At 44.3% G+C, this 17,300-nt stretch overlaps 1 protein-coding gene and 1 long non-coding RNA gene across 8 annotated transcripts in view; one reads left to right on the top strand and one right to left on the bottom strand.

Moving 5' to 3' along the window:
• The window catches only part of ZFHX3 (zinc finger homeobox 3), a 543,893-nt gene that overhangs the window by 453,685 nt on the left and 72,908 nt on the right, over nucleotides 1-17,300 (bottom strand). The gene's annotated exons all lie outside the window — the stretch shown is intronic.
• On the top strand, nucleotides 1,812-9,213 carry LOC106046616 (uncharacterized). 7 transcript variants are annotated; one of them, XR_007158971.2, is made up of 9 exons: nucleotides 1,812-1,931; nucleotides 2,031-2,115; nucleotides 2,754-2,888; nucleotides 4,116-4,256; nucleotides 5,314-5,421; nucleotides 6,201-6,273; nucleotides 8,141-8,192; nucleotides 8,299-8,340; nucleotides 9,074-9,213. It is a non-coding gene; the product is annotated as an uncharacterized lncRNA (long non-coding RNA). The 7 variants fall into 7 exon arrangements; XR_007158970.2 differs by lacking the exon at nucleotides 2,754-2,888; XR_010834613.1 differs by lacking the exon at nucleotides 1,812-1,931 and having other exon boundaries at nucleotides 1,980-2,115.

Below are 17,300 nucleotides of genomic sequence, written 5' to 3' on the forward strand. Positions count from 1 at the left end.
GGAACTACTTGTACTTCACTTCCTTTATTGAAGGGCAACACCAATTAGAAGCTAGTTCCTGGTCCGTGCTGCATAAATTCACAAGTACAACTGAATAAAATTTAACAAGAAGAGAGCACAGACCTCGGGAACTCTCACGTGGTGCCAGGACTTGACAGGAAGAGGCAGAGAATGGAACCACGCCTCAGCAGAGTGGTGCAAACCAGTTCCTAACCCAGCAACGTCACCTGGCTTTGCTGCCACCCCCTGTTTTAGGGATGCAGAGGCTGTGGCTTCCAGCAGCCCCTCCACAGACCCATCCGCACCTCAGCCCACAGCCCCTGCTGCCAGAGCTGTCCCGAGGAGGACAGCCCTTTGGATGGACTACACGAGCCTCGTAATTTCTTAAGCTAGAGGAGAGCCTTCCTTGCATGGGGCAACAACCAGGGCGTTACTACGTCCCGCATTAAGGAAACAGGGTCTTTGACAGAAATCTTAACATCTGTAAAACTGCTTACACAAAGTTTCCAAAGCAAAGCTCACATAGGTCAGTAATGCCAAAAAAGCCTCTCTCAATTCAGGTAAAGCAGATCTCTAAAATCCAGGTGGTTCCCAAGATTTTGTTTTACAAGCCATCTGCCAGATGCTTACATTTCATTTCACAGACAGTCTAATTTTCATGAAATGGCTCTAAGATTTATTCAGTGAAACCAAATCCCACTGCGTATAAAGCAGGGGCTAAGCAGAAAAGCAGAGCACCGCGGCTCTGTTCATCTCCCCTGTAAAGGCATGCGGCCGGCAGGACAGGGGACATGGTCAGGATGGTTTTTCCATCCTGCTCAGAGTACGCACCCGTTGGAGCCTGCTTCATTATTTACAAATTCAATAACCAGCGCGCTCCCCTCTGACTTGCCTCCACGCAGGCTGCCTGCCAATAGAAACCCTTTCAGGAAATCCAGCTGGCTAATAAGGCTGGCACTTGGCACAAAAGGCTCTTCCTTTCAGCTGGCATCTGAACGCCTGCCCCGCGTGGTTTCGGAAACAGCAGAGCAATTGTCCTGCACTGCACTGCGTGCTGGGAGCCCAGGGTGCTCGAAAACACCGACCCTGGCAGCAAAGATCACAGTGCGAAGGGGCAAAACAGACTTGTGGAAAAAAGATACTGGCAAAAAGAATTTCATTTTAAAGTGTAAGAGGAAGCAGGCACTTTATTAGGCAAAGGCAACAGTTCAGATAACAATAGTGCTGAACTTCCCTGAGGAAAGCACAAGCCTTAGCACACTTCCTCAGTGCCCAGACTTTAAAAAGTCTGCTTTAAAAGCAGAACAGTAAATCAGTATCATGCATAAAGATTATCAATGAAACACTCTGACATATCATTTAACAATAGCACTGCTTTCTCATGAAAATGATTTTTTGAGCTGTCCCTAAACTTATAGAAATAGGTACTAAAAAAAGAGGAACTGACATTTACTGTGAAAACAGTAATTTACCTGAAAATGGTGCATGGTTCAAACAAAAGCCATCTTCAAGTTAACAAAAATATCTAGCCATAAACATACAGGTGTCAGATTAATTTGGCAGTCCCAATATTTAAAAATAATACCTTAATAGAATACCAATTAAAATTATGGGGTTTCTGCTTTACAGCATGCGATGTGTGAAGGACTCAAAAACCAGAATCACTTTGTTCTGAAACGGCAAGTTCTTTGCTCCCACTACTTCCTTGGTGAATATTTACCTTTTAAAGAACTTGTAAGCTTTAACAACAACAACAAATTCTTCCATTCTGGCCTGGCTGTGCCTCAGCACACGGAAACGACCAGGAGCAAGGCCTGGCAGGACCACGTGCAGGCGCCATGAGGAGCGAGCGGCCCAGGCCTGCAGGCTGCGGCCTGTCCCCTCCGGCAGGGAGGCCGCTGGCAGAGTTCCTCAGCCCTCAACTGGCATGAGTTTGTTGTTGCAGAACCAGGCAAAAGTACTTCTGAACTCAATAAGCGGTAATTTCTAGCACTGTTAATTTTCTTCTCTGGCTTTATTTCCTTTGGCAGGGCATGTGAGACCACAGCATCCCCGCTGCCCAAGCACCCAGTCAGGGCCCAAGGCCCATCTCTGCACCAGGGAAACGCTTATTTGGTCAGTAACACATTCAACCCAATCCCTTTTATTGACAACATTCTACTCACTGTCAAGCTCTTGATCAAGTAAAAGATCCTCTTAGCTTTGCATTTTCTATAAGTTTGGTAGAACTGGAGATGGCTTAATCCCTCCCAGTCATCAGCTACTGGCTCATAGCAGTGGACTTGTGCATCTCACAACCGAATGTTTCCAGTTGTTACTGAAATTGTGACCTGATGTCACAGGAAGTTAATTTTCCTTGGCAGCTCACTTTTAAATTTAGCCTTTCATACGCTTTTCTAAAGCAGACATTGCTAGTGTGACTTCATATAAACAGACAACAAGTATTTCATAAATTAATCTTTGTAAGACAGGCTTCATTAATCTGTAAGAGACTCTAGTTGTACGTTAACCCAAAGGGCATAACACTGAAATCCTGTGATGTCTTCTGACGTACAAAAGTAGCTCTAAATTTGCAGTCATTATCCAAATAAGCCTCCTGATAAGTCAAATGCAATCATATACTTGGTTTGTGAAAAAAACCGCAGAGATCTCAAATTACCTTTGCATATATGTGATATATATTTCATTATAAAGTGTCATATAAAGGGGGTGTTTAAGTACAGTTTCAGATATTTTTTTCTCAATATACTTAGGCATTATAACACATCTGGCAAAGCCCACGCTGACAACTGCTGGACCTAAGAAATATTTAGCACTTTGTTCAGAAAATCTTCCGAAACTACTACTTCAGCAATTAAAAGAACACATGATGCTTACCACTCATAAAGGTTATCTCCTTAGTCCTTTCACTTTTATTATGCTTGCTTATTTATTTATTTTAACCTTATGCCATTCGTATCTTTCTCATGCTGATACATACAAAGAACTAAAGAACTTTCTGGAGTTTGCGTGGAGATGAGTTGTTTGTGGATTTATGGGTATTTTTTCAGTATTAAGATGAAAAATAACAAAATAGCCCAGAATTTCTCTTAATATTTATTAAAACCTTTATTTGTGTTTGAGCACATGCACAGATTGTTTACAATCAAAGGTACCTGCATAAGCAATTTCCTAATTTGCATCTGCAGCCCTAATGTTTTGGCATGCAGGTGACTACTTCCATTCTTTTTCTAGGCACACTTATGGAAGTCCCATAAAAACCTGTACCTGTATATCTACAAGACTTCTGTCTGTTTCTAGCAAAGCTTGGAGCATTTTTCTTTCAGTGCCAGCATTGTTTTCATTTAGCATGGCCATTTTTTCCTTTTTTTCCTTTTTCCCTCCCTGGGTATGTAATATTTTCAACTTTGGAACAGTACATGTCACTCTAGCAGGAATCCAAAATGCTTTAGCAGGAACAAAACTCTTAAGAGATTACTGCCCAGCACACCCTGGATTAAATCTCACAATTAGGAACTCAATTTGCATTCTCAAAGTGGAATTCATTGTTATGACTACAACTGCAGTTGACACAGTAGAATAAGCTATTGTTGAAGTAATTCCTGCAAAAGGTCATATACTTAAACCCTTCAATTTTTCCTGACAACCTCTCAGAAATGAACGCCTCAGTGGCTCTGTGGCCAAATAAGCCACACTGACCACCCCACTTGCTTCCACAGGCAGTGTGGGCAATTATCACCCACCTTGGAAGCTCCTGGTTATAAAATATGCCTGGGGACATTTGAGAGACCTCCATGTCACACCAAGATGCTGCCGCCCTTGCCAGGCAAGGATCAGCACAGAGCGCTCCTGCCCTGGGGAGCAGCTGGGCTTTGCAGAGGAGAAGGGGCACGGGTGGGCCACCACAGCACTGGGATGCTGATGGTGCAGAGGGGCTGCAGTGGAGGGGTGCTGTGCAGCACCAACTGTGAGCCCACATCTCTGCCAAGTTTCCAACTCTGGTAGAGCATCTCCAGGGTAGGAAAAGAGAAGATGGCTTGCAAGAAACAGCAATTTTGCCAGGCTGAGATGATAGTGATCTACTTTTTTTTCCTACTTGGATTCTCTCTGCTTAGGTTTACGCATTAACCCCTACTTGAGGAGTTCTCTGCACACGTGGTGCTGTGTCCCATCTCCATCTGGTAGGGGTGAGGCACCTGCAGTGAGGATTCCCACCATCATCTCATAGTGGATTCATAAGACATCCTACATCCAAAGTGACTACGTATCTCATTTCATTATACCAACCCGGCTGCTGCTGTTACACAGTCTAATAAACTTTAGGAGTGTAGAGTTACTCAACTGAACATTATGTTAGTCTTCACATTATCCAGGGGTAGGATTGTCAGATTCATAAATTATTCTATCACTGAACAGTGAAAGAGAGGGGAACCTCCTAGTTACGATTTTACTATAAATATCTCTTGTGGAGAAGATGCAGGCTCAACAGAATTCAGCTTTTAAATTGCTCCTAAGAATTACCTATAATTTTTCCCCCCGCCCTTTTTACTCATACTAAATATGGTCATGGAGCAGAGTGGGAAGTGTACAGTCCATACAGCATAAGCAATTCCTTTCTATTCTGTTGGGCTTTGTGTCACACAGAAGGCATAATGCGTTATTGATGAGCTGATATTAAGCTATTTTTACACAGTGTCAGAACACAGTAACTCCTTTTCAGACACTTTCCTATGCAATTTTGTCCAAGTAACATCTGTGTGGAAACCATCTATGTACCATGCTGTTGCTGCATGTACACTAGTAACGTACACAACAGGCTAACTGTGCCACAGAGCATTTGGAGTCTTTGTTTAAATTCCTTCAAAAACAAGGAGGTGCTGTATATACCGGACACTCGGCCCAGATCCTAACCAAAACTTCTGTCTCAGAAATAAGCTTTTTTTTAAACACTTCTGAAATGATATATGCTGCATTTTGCATACATTCAAATTATCATTTAAAGATATCTGGTCTGTCTTTTCCTGATAGATTAATATAAAATTCACTTTGGTGACCAATGTATGATATATTTGTGGATATTATTGTGACTGGTACAACTAATCTTTATTTAGTGTAGTTGCTGAGTATCTTTAGTGCTGTTACCACTGGATAAATATAATCTTGTTATCTTTTGGCCCTGGAATGTAGAAGTATTTTTATGAGTATCTTCCATCCCCCCCCCAAAAGAAAATCTGGCTAACCTTGTGAGTGCAGTTATTTGATGATGTTCAGTTGTTTATTATTCTCAAGTAAGGCAAAAAAATTGTCCTCCAGGACCTTTGATTCTTGACACATCTCAGAAAGATGCAAAAGTGGCACTTCCCCTACAAAGGCTCCACCACAGCACAAGGAACAACCTACGTTTTATCACTGTTTCTGCAGGTAAAAGCTGCCATTGCAAATGAGTACTTTACAGATCTAAGATAGATCCCCTTCTCTGCACAGACTGTTTAGACGGGACTTTTTCTCTAATGTGTTAAATTTTCTCATTGGGTTAAAAAATCACTCCCAGTATCTCACCTGGGAACATATGGGGGCATTGGGTTGCTGCATGCCCAAAACAAGGGAGAAACTGATATGAGAACTGTTCCTGAACTCTCTGTAGTCTGCATAAAATCTAAAAAAGCCCAAAAGCACAAGATGGTGTGCTAGTATTAATTCTACATTTCCATTAAGCACACTCGCTTTGTGTGTCAGTTCCCACTTGCACCTTGTGTTGGCTTCAATATTTAAATTAGGAATCTGAAGGATTTACACTCATGCTCAGCTCTAATCACAGACAACAACCGTCAAATGCTCTCGTGCAAATCAGAAACTAGAGGAAAGGCTTAAGAACAAAATGTAGCCAGACCTTGCTGGTATGAGCCTGTTCATAACATTGTTAGATTCATGGATGGGGTGGTGGCAAGAGACAGAGAACTCCCCAATGACTTCAGAAAACTCTATAATCCACCCAACTAATCCAGTTTTAATTATATCAATAAGCAGATAGGGGACCAGACTATTTTTCAGGATAGAACAGTGTATGAATAATTTTTCATGCTATTTCTATTCTGCTTTTAAAGAATATCTAGAAATAATCAGTGTGAGCAAATCTATGAGAAAAAAATTAATAATGTAGCAACACCATATAATAAGATTTAATGTTCCTATTCCTGCAGTGAAAAGAAAAGCGGCCAGATGTTGTGCATTGCTCTATGCAGCAGCACCAGATCACTCAGTTCAATGAAAAAGGTATTTTTTCCTTATTTGCATGAAAGTAAAAATGTATCCTGAATTGCAAGCTATTTACCACCTGAGAAAATGAAAAAAATCAAAAGAAAAAGTGCTCCTCACAGATATATGCACATCTAAGAAACAAGAGATGATTTTCAGTAGAGGGGAGCACAAGTGGGGTCTTGCCACAAAATGGGGGAACACAGGATGCTGAAACGTGGTGGGTGTTACCAAAGTTTGTGATTGCACAGTAATAAAAATAAAGCAAGCTACATTACTTTAAGGAAAATGCAAGACACTGGGTAGTCACAGTTCTTAAAGATTCCTGTAAAGCCAAATTTCCCCTTGACAAAATATTAACCGGATAAATAGAGATTCAAATCAAACCAGTGATGTCAGGAAGCCCTGTGCTGGCTTTATCAACCATTTTACATCTTGTTGCACCCTATTCATCATTCTTAGCACCTATATGTAATCTTCAGGTCTCAGCTACCTGATACAGAGAAATTGCTTCCATGCAGATCTATGAAGTAGTAATTTCTCTTTTGCAATTATGTAATAAATGTGACCAATATAAAAACTGGAAAAAAATCTTGAGACAAAATAAAAGCAGAGTGACTGTTGACCTCTGGGTCCTTTGTATTCCATGAAGTGCTACAAAATATTGTTCATTTATTTCTGAACATCTCCCAGAAAGTCCAAACACACGCCACTTCTTTGCAAAACAACGTACCTAAAAACCCTCAGGCAGCAGTGCAGGAGATACCATTAACCAGCATAAACCAAATCTTGATCCATTACTGTCACTCAGTCTATATAGTGAAGAGGTTTCTTTCACAATCCAAACCATACAGCTCAGACAGATTAAATAGTCATTGCCTCTCTCTTGTCTGCTAACCCAGACCCCCTGTGCTCTGGGTCTCCAAACCCATCTCCTCCCTCTGCTCTGCAGAGCCTCCCACAGGCAACGCCCACCAAGATCAGCCCTCAAGAGCACCTGTGATTTTATGACTGATTGGACCAGGGTCTTACAAAACAAAGAACATATTGGAGCACATCATAAATCACATTTTATAATGGCACATGTACTTTAGTGCTGAAGAAGTCCATCACACATCCACCAGGAGTACAGGGCAGAGATGCTGTGCGCCCTCCAGCTGTTTGTTGTGAAAACAAGCAGTTTGGTTCCTGTGTTGAGAAAATCATTGGAAGCAGTGTTGGCAGAACAGTACACGCAAAGACAGAGGAGCCCAAAGTGTGTGAACAGATCTTCAGTAGCACAGATGCTTGCCACCGGTTGTGGAAGGACTCGACACACTTTTCCCAAACTTGTAGGCATTCAGCCTGCACGACACTACCGAGAGGCAGCCAGGGGACATCAGGGGCCCAGGGAGGCCAGGGTGGGATGTGGGGCCCCAGCCCCTGGGACCCACACAGCAGGAAGAGGGGAGCAGCCCCAAGGTCCAGCCCAGCCCTCAGCAGCTCTTGGAGCTGTGTCAGAGGAGCCTCACCCAGCTTCTGGCTCTTGGAAACTGACATGAAGGGTTACATCCCTCCCAGATCTTCTTTTGAGCCTGTTTTCCAAGTTAGAAACAAATCATCTTTTAGAAAAAAAAATTCCCATAGAAGGCTGTGGAGGAAAGGAAATTCAAACGATTCACAAATTTTAAAGATTTCACCTAGTTCATTTATAAAAAAAAGTCTGGAAAAATGTTTCAACACTGAAGTACTTTATTAACCCCCATTCACTGGAACAAAATATTTATCTAATCTCTATTTATTTATTGTCTAGAGCTTTTACTGTATACTAATAGTAAATTTTAAGAGGGCAAATCCAAACAAAATTTGATACAAAATTCTTAAACGATTTTTCTTCTGATTTCAGACTACGGTTACAATTTGGACCAAAGTCATATTTTGAAATATAAAAGTTCCTAGTAAGTGTGCAACTTCCTTGTTTAGCTTTACCATTTGCACATACAAAATAAAAAAGGACAGAGGTGGCAATCTAGAAATAAATTCCTGTATTTTCCTTTTTTTCAGGATTTTACATATATTTTAAGTTCTATCCCAGGGCTTCAGTCTGTAAGTATTTAAAGCACAGAGTGCTTAATTCTCTGAGACATAATTTCCCACTTGCAAAAATTTACCCCATTTGAATTTAACCTATGTTTCTAGGGATAAACTTCACAGAATGTTTAAATTAAATGCTATCATATTTTTTAAAGTCTGAAGAAATTCACAAAATGAAAGCAATTAAAGAACAGATAGTGTAACTAATAGGTTCGAGTTAGGTGTGTAATTATAAATATATTCTAATTAATTTCCTACTGCATCTTAGTTATTATCCACGTTTCACATGAACCCATTTATGTTCATTTGCAAATGAGTAAGGTAAAATAGATGATGCTCTATAAAATGTATTTGTTTTATCGTAGCGCCAGCTCGTGCTGCGAGCAGAGCCCTCTGCAAGGCTGCGGCTGCAGCCAGCCCGGGGCAGCGCAGGCGGAGTGGCCCCAGCACAGACAGCAGAGGTGTCAGTACCGGGCACCCAAATTCACTTCCTCTACCAAAATGGAAAGAAAAAGCAAACAAAACGCAGCCCAGATCCCGTAGCTCTTCCCATTGTTCTTGCTCTAAGTCTTCCTAAAATTTGAAAGCAAACTTCCTTTAGAGATTCTGCCCCGTGTGTCTTTTGTTTAAAAAAAATTAGCTATATAAATAGGTCTGCCTCAAAGACTTAAAGCAACTAAAACTCTATGGACTCTTCAGATATAATATACACTAAGAAGTAACAAATTTGATTTCTTCTCCACAGGAGAGAACAATGTGTGCTCTCACTGCAGATGCAGTGCTGGGCAAGGTCCCTGACACATTGATTCCAGTGAATTCTTCTCGTGCCTGAGAAAAACAAATGCAAATCCCCTGCCCGCCATCCACCAGTGAAGAACTGGAAGCAGAACTGCCAGCTTATGGGAGCAGACACACTGTCCATTGGCAGCCACCAAAAAACCCAAGCCTAGACAAAATTACAGCACCAGAAAGCCTGGGGAGCTCTGGAGGGCAGCAGCACCAGCCCTGCGCTGAGTCCTGCAGCTGCACCACCACGGTCAGGCACCACAAGCAAGGAGACAAAGGAAAATAAGAGCAGAGCACCTACAGCATCAATGAGCTTCCCACCCCTCCAGGTTTCAGGAATTCTTTTATTATACAGAAAATGCAGTTTTTAAAGCCTCTGTGGACAAGCGTACAGTCTTTATTTTCATCCATCATTTTAGGTGATCAAAAAGTAAAAGAAATTATTCATGCACGGTATGTGGTGACTATATTTTCTCAAGGAGTTATCAAGTTAACCATTTTTTAGCTGCTGGACACTTTTCAGACCACTGAGGCAGAGTGCACATTGCTCTCAGCACTGCAGAGAGGGACCTGCCCCAGCAGCGCTGCGCATCCGACCACTGCCTCCATCCCTGCAAGCACAACCCAGGAGCAGCTGGAGACGTGGCTCTGCCATGGGTCAGCCCCTGCTCCCTCGCCCCGTGTCTCAGATTCCAGAGCAGATTTCAGGCAACAGTAAATGGAGCAATAGCTCCCACACTGCTACCACCAAACACATGGATTTTTTTTTTTTAAACCTGTGTTTTGTTCATCATCTAATCCAACAGTGATTGTATCTGGGGCACCATCACATGCAGCCCCTCTCCAGTCAGGCAGATGGATGCACACAAACCCAGGTCACACCGAACGTTGTGTTATAATTGATAAGCAATGGCTGAATAAATAAGACTTCAAATTTTCATTTGCTTGTTTTTGCTATTACTACTGCATGAAAACCATTGACTAGTAACTTTGCATTTCAGTTGCTACAAAGGGCCAGCTTCCCCTCTCCCCACAGGCAGCTCGGCATTGCCAGAGCCCTCTGGCACAGAGGACAGCCCCATCTCATCCCTGCGAGCTGCACTCTGAAACCCATCAGCCACAAAAACACTGCTCCAGACACAGACGCACCAGCTGAGCAGATTATACTACCAAACCTCCTAACTTTAGCTGTAATCCCACTGCGTATTCACATATGAAAAATACTGACATCTTTATTGCAATATGATGCTTTGATTGAAATCCACTACAGGTCTTTTTCTGACTCAGTCTCTTTAAATCTTCACTTCAGCTCTGTGCTACTTTTCCATCTGTCTGGGTGTAAGGGTACATTCCTTTGCGCTGAGTATCATTTTGATACCCAAAGTACATATCTAAATTCTCCAGGTACCTAAAGTTGGTTTCTGTCGCACAGGCATTTGCTACTTCTGATTTTGAGGTTAATCAAGTTAGTCACATTTGATTTTTGTACCCCTTTTCAGATCCTTAATGAAAATTCTAAATCACAGATTACAAGTCTCAGTGATTTTTTAAGACAACACTTAATATTGGTACCTACTAGTCTAAATGATAATTACTGTCTGTTCTCTATCAACTAAAAACATATCAAAGTTTTTCTGGTTTATGTTACCTATTAGCTCTGACTTAGTACCCAGCACTGTAATGCTATCTTACCAGTTAACAAGGCCTTTATTTGTAGGGTGCACGCAACCCTTTCATTTTACATGCATCTATTCAAAATACACATAAGCATACGGCACCGCACCAGGTACCTGTGGGGTACTGACGGCAGGGAACGCGCAGTGAGATCACTTGCACACACCTTGCTAACAAGCAGCAGCGTTACCCGGAGGCAGGCTGCAGCACCCCGAGTCAGCGGCGCCTGGGCAGGACCGGAGCACGCAGCAGCTGCCTCAGCCCCGCAGCCTCAGGGGCACAGCACAAGCTTTGCTTCTGTACTCCAGCCTGTGGCACGCATGGTTTTATTTTGTCTGCTTCCCATTCACTTTTTAACTGTATCTGGCTGCTGTTAGGAAAACTGCTGCAGAAATTGCTCTTCACCTTGTAGAGCCCAGTCTGAGCCAGCTACCCGATGACCTCTGAAATAACGTCTCTTCACCCCGATACTCAGAACAGGAAAGCAAAAATCAGCCCTGAACAGTTGGTCCGGGATATTAACACCTAAATTAAAGCACACCACCTATTTACATTTTAGCTTATTCCGTTTCCATTACGCAGTGGGAAGCACCGACCACCACCACCAGGCCCAACCAACAGTGAATCCAGCCGGCTGCGTGGCGTCTCCTGGCTGCTCCCTCCTCCACACGGGAAGGGCAGATTTACCTTGGGACCTACAAACCAATCCCATTTCTCAGCTCCAGAAAATCAGATCTTCTGCTTCCAAACAAAATAAATAATTGCACTGCAAGCAGCACATCATTCCTCTGTTACCAAGAGTTTAAGATAAAAGCACTCAGTCTAAGAAAAAAAAAGGGTAAGCATTCCTACCAAGGACACCCTTACCCTGGTCTGGATCTTAGGAAGGAAAAAAAAAATCTATAAATACAACTGAGGTTTCTTTATTGCTGTCAAGAGCCAGGAAGGAGGCTTTTTGGACTGGAATATCATCAAGATAAAGAGCACCTTAGAACAAAAGCTTTCTGCAGAAAAGGGCACTGTTTACTCTTCCAGTTTAAGAGCATGTTGTCTGAGGCAATCTCCCCTTTCACATTAACACTTGTTTGCACCACAGAAAGGTGTTTTTAAGGACACTGAAGCCAGGCTGCCTTTTTCTCCACTGTCAGACACCTGGGTACCAGTGGGACAGGTGCCAGACCAGTACCCTGCTGGGCAGGACTGGTGCAGGCCCAGCACGGAGCACATCGTCACACCACGCACCTCCAGCCCATCCTGCCCGCTCTGCCCCAGGTGCTCCACACTGTGCTGAATCAGGGGCTTTTTTTTTTTTTGAGAGGCAGTGGGGGGACACAGACCCCATGCCAGGCCAAGCACCCACACCAGGGATGGTTTAATCCGGACTCACACTGGAGGCAGCACTGCTGCCTCTGCCACCTGGTTCGACTGTCTGCTGAGCCCCTATTGTATTCAGGCAGCAGAGGAGAAAAATAGGGATATTAACCTCTAACACTGATGAAAATAATAGCCACAATAAAATAGGGATGAAAAACACAGTGGTAGTAATTATTCTGCTCTAGTTTACCCTGGAGTAAACAGAGCCAGCAGGAGTTTGCCGAGTCCCTGCAGCCAGCCGCTGCCTCCCCGGGCAGGCACCGGCAGAGCCGCGGGGCAGACCCCCGGGCATGGTGCCCCGGGCAGGAGCTGCTGGGATGTGCTGGGATGCACTTCCACGAACCCGGACAGCGGCCAGGAGCAGGGCTCTGGCTTTTGTCTGGTTCTGAAAATCCTGCAGACCAGCCTGAGCAGACGAGGGGGCTGTAAAAGCGAACCTGTGAAACAGAAAGAGACCTTTGGGCAGTTCTCCTGTGCACACAGCAGGGACACCAAAAATATTTTCATTTGTTCGTGGTGTTTTCCACGGTGTCGGTGTGTATTCGGACATGTACAGTGCAGCCGCATCTGGTTGATGTATAAGCACACATTACCAAGCATCAAGGCTAAATTGTGCAAGTGCAAGGATAGGTGTCAATGTATGGGTTTTGAGTGAAAAAGAACAACTATCATTGCTATTGAAAAATCAACTGTTTCTCCCCCACCTTTTTTTTTTTGAGATATTCTGTGCCTGTAATTAATTTTTGACATATATAGCACAATTTCATTCCATGAGTTATCTTAGCTCTTCTCCAGTTTAAATGTCACTCTTCTTTGAAATCTTCTCATTCAAAAATCAAGTTGGATCTAATAAAAAATTCAAAGGTGCATCTAATAATAATGATATAATAGCAGCAAAAAACATGCACCTGCATTTATGCCAAAGAACAAGGGATATGAGAGACAAAAATGTAGGGAAAAAAGAAATTAGAGGGAAAATCATGATATTGCTGAAGTGCTGCTCTCACACTAAGACCAGGGGGATTGGGATAAGGCTAAAGTTAATTGCATTTCCAGATGACAAACCTCTCACCTCTGAACTGAATGGCTCTTTATAAAAGCTATCAGTAATAAACTGTAAATCTCAGCTATGATTGCAAATAAAGGTCATCCCTTTCATGCTGCCACTTTCCCAGGCCTTATTATATTCCTCTCTGAACCTTTCTTACTTCTTAAGGTGTGCTGGCTGCCCATAGAAGCAATCAGCAAGGCTTTTTGATTTTATTTTGAAAGACACAAGGCAATCGGATTTACATTCTGGCACTGCACTGGTCCAAAATAGAAACCCACTGAATTCTGACAAGACAACAATCCTGCTAGCAGAATTAATCTTCATCTTATATTAATACAAAGAAAGGCAATCCCTTTCCTCCTCTTCCCTCCGCTTCTGAAATTCACATTTTCTTCTTCACCAGTATCAATGGGCGTCTCCAATTTTCTTCCCTCCGCAGGCAGAGATCACCGTGCCTCCCGAAGGGGAGCAGCAATCCTCCAGGGCACAGCCCCCCCGGCTCCCCTTCCCACCAGCACTGGAGCCTCCAGGGAGCAGAGCAGGAGGCGAAGCCCACACCCAGCAGGATTCCTGGAGCCAGAGCAGCTGGACCAAGGCTGCTTGCCTGCTCACCAAGGGCCCCAAAACGTCCAGCAAGGAGCAGAGTCCAAGAGGCACGGGTCTGATGAGCAGCAGTAGCCAGCGTGAGGCTGGGCTGGCAGTCCGAGCCCTCGCCTCGTGCCAGCTGGCCCCGAGACCTGCTATGACTCAGATTAACCAGGGATTCCCAAACATCTTCACAGACCCTGCAGGGGACGCAGGGGATGCCAGGACCCAACGGTCTATCTAGAAATCAGGTTCTCCACCACAAGAAAGAGCTGCATCAGCACACATGCCTTTCAACTGATTTTATTGCTCTGCAGAATATTTCATATTTGTGACCATCAAGATTTTTTGAAACAAAGAATGAACCTCTCTAACCTGGCAGAGAGAGAGAGAGAAGGCTGTTTGTTACAAAGGCTTTAATCAGATACACAATGTTAAATAGCTTAATGAATGTTTGGCAGTCCACTGTCATTGATGTACCATTGAGTAACCACACAGGATTTTTTCTTTTCAGGAAGCCCTCTGCAGTTTGTTGGTGCTGACAATTCCAAACACGAGGAAATCCACGAACAGCCAAAAGAGTGGGTTGCACATCCAGAAGTGAAAGATGTCTATTGTCACAGCCCCTCAAAAGCATGCCATAATCAAAATTCAGCACCCAGCCTGGAGCAGGCAGTTCGGGCCCCCCAGGCTGATGCTGTGGGTGTCCAGGTGCAGCTGGGTGCTGCACAACTCGCAGACAATCCAGAGCCCCCAGGAAGCACAGGGTAAGCCCACGGTGTTCTCGTCATGCCCGTCCTCCTGAGCACCAGCCAGAGCAGAACCAGAACTACACAGCTATACAAGGAAGCAGCCACAGAGGGGCCACGTTTAAGAGGCATTTGCGACATCTCTCAAGTGAGAGGGGAGCCAGGAGATGGCAAGGGTTACAGCCCCGCACTGCAAGCGTATCGGCTACCGTCAGCTGTTGGCACACTGAATGCCTCTGAACTTCTGCCACCACCGACCTGGGGCCCAGGGACTTCTGTGTTCACACCCACTGCTAGGGGCCAGGTCTGCGGCAACATCTGCAAAAGTTTCAGAAGATTTGTCTTCACAGGATGGGGTGAACTCTACTTTTAAGCCTTTAGGCTGTGACCATTTCATTACACCTCTTCAGTTAACGAGTCTATAAATCCACAGACCAGTGTGACAATGTGGTCTGGGAATGGGAGAATACAGATCAACTTAATTTTACAAAATACTTTTATTTGCACCATATGCAAGCAAAAATGAGAGAGAGCAGCAGCTTAAGTCTGTTGTACCCTTTAAATGGGGGGCAGGGGGGAACAACTCAAATTGCACAGCCATAGAAGCAACTGGTGTAAGAACAAATAGACTTGTCTATGGGATGGGATAATTATCTTCCACATCTTCAGGCTCCTGGAAAATGTGACAATAGTAGATCTGAATGAGGCTTCTGACAAGTCCCAGATGCAGTCAGGTTTCTTTTAGTTTAGCTTTTAATTTAAACTGCTCATTTTGAAAGTGATGTACTGATAGCTCTAGTTGGAGGCAGGAAGTAAGCACTTTCTTACAGAGCTTGAACAATGTCCCTCACTCACAAATTACATTAGCCCCAATATATCATTCCTCCAGCCCTGCGTGATCCTGCCAATGTACCACACTCCTAATCTACTTCATCCCCAAGCTCTGATCTTGGAGAAAGTGTAAAGAGATTCCTGGCCAAGTCCATGTTACCATGTACACTGATTTTCTCAGTGCTTTGTTTCCTCAGGCACTTTGCTTGCACTGACACAAACTTAGCAAATACTTCTAACACTCTGTGAACACCTGTGGAAACGAGCTGACAATGCTGCCGCACCAATAATACTTCACACGTACAGGCTGCTTTCATCTCAGCTTTTAAAGCATATTTACAAAGCTGCGTAAACATCATCACTGTTGTACTGGAATAATGAACTGGCAGATGATGAAATTAAACCCCCATTTTCAAAATAACTACGATTTTAAAACTCTTACTTAGAGCCAAGGTGCTGGAAGTTTAAAGATTTTTCCACCTGCTTCTCAGGTGCCCTGCCGAGAGCAGCAGCAGGCTCAGCACCTCCCCACGGAGCATCCCCTCTGCACGCTGCGGAGCCGCGCTCTCACCAAGACCGCTGAGCCATTGGCCCTAAACCAGCAGCAGAAGCTGGGCCCTGACTCACTGGGCCCCACCACCTGGGGTCTGCCCCCCTCTGTGCTGCCCAGCCAGGCCCTGGGGCTCCTGCCACTGCACGTCCCCCCCGGCCCCAGCAGCAGCCCCAGGTGGACGTCACCCCACGGCCAGGTACCAGTGGCTGCAGGACTCAGGCCTGTGGTGCGGCTGGGGAACCTAACTCCGCTCATCATTTCCGCTTTCATTTACAAGACAGAGCTCTTGGTTTTAATGCAGGACAGTAGGTGGAGAACCCTGAATCTCGCTGCGCAATACAGAAGGCCTCATGTAGCTAGAAGCAAGCTCCTTCCCCTTAGCTCTGGAGACCCAGGGCATGCTGACCCACATTTCACCTCCTGCACCTTCTTGCAACTGGAAGGTCACATCTCCTTGCACACTTCCCCCTCGACATTTTGTTTAGATGCCCAGAAAAAAAAAGAAAACTTGTGAAATAATCCCAGGCATTAGCTGTCTGTGGCACACGATAATTAACAGCTTCCCACATCAGAACATCCCCACTTCATGGGCTTTCACCAGATGTAACCTTGAAAAAGTAATCTGCATTGTACAGAATGCATTCATTAGGTTTCCTTTGTTACATATCTACAGCACATATTCTGTGCTTGCAGTAGATCTCATTTACCACTCATGAAGGTATTTGTTCATCCCTGGGGAATGAGGGGAATATGTTTTTTATTTTCATGTTGATACATGTGGAGGATTGCAATTTGTGGGTTGCTGTTGGTTGGGGGGGGGTGCACTAGACTGATAGAAGAGATCTACTTCCAGCTCATCTTCTGGAGGGATCTGTGCACATGCCAATTGACCTTGCTGTATATCCTGCTTCCTTTTTCACTTTAACACAGCAAGCACTCTGTGCCAGGGGTTGCCTACTGGAAGCGTCCGTGGGCAGAGGGTCAGCAGTGATGGCTAAGATCAGGCCTCCAGGCTCCGGGGAGTGCTCAGTGCAAGCATGCAAGAGTTTATTTCTGGTTTGCACTGTACAGAGTTGCCTGAGGTTCTTCTACTGAGGACAACTGAACGAGCACCTGGGCAAACAGGCTTTGAAACCTGGCTGTGCAATGAAATGTGACTGTCTCTGTTGTGTCTAAGGCCAAATGCTCTTGACATGGAGGAGAATTAATTTGAGGTCTTACTGTGAGAGCCACAGCCTGAGAGGCTTCTCCTGACAATCCCTGTCTTGCTGCGAGTTTTCATCTCAGGTATTAGTGTGGCTCCCAGTTAACACATTATCTGCAGGACCAAGAACAAAGAAGTATTCCCAGCGAAGAGCTGGTATGGTTT

This window comes from Anser cygnoides, chromosome 12, assembly GCF_040182565.1.
Source record: "Anser cygnoides isolate HZ-2024a breed goose chromosome 12, Taihu_goose_T2T_genome, whole genome shotgun sequence".
Taxonomy (NCBI): Eukaryota; Metazoa; Chordata; class Aves; order Anseriformes; family Anatidae; genus Anser; species Anser cygnoides.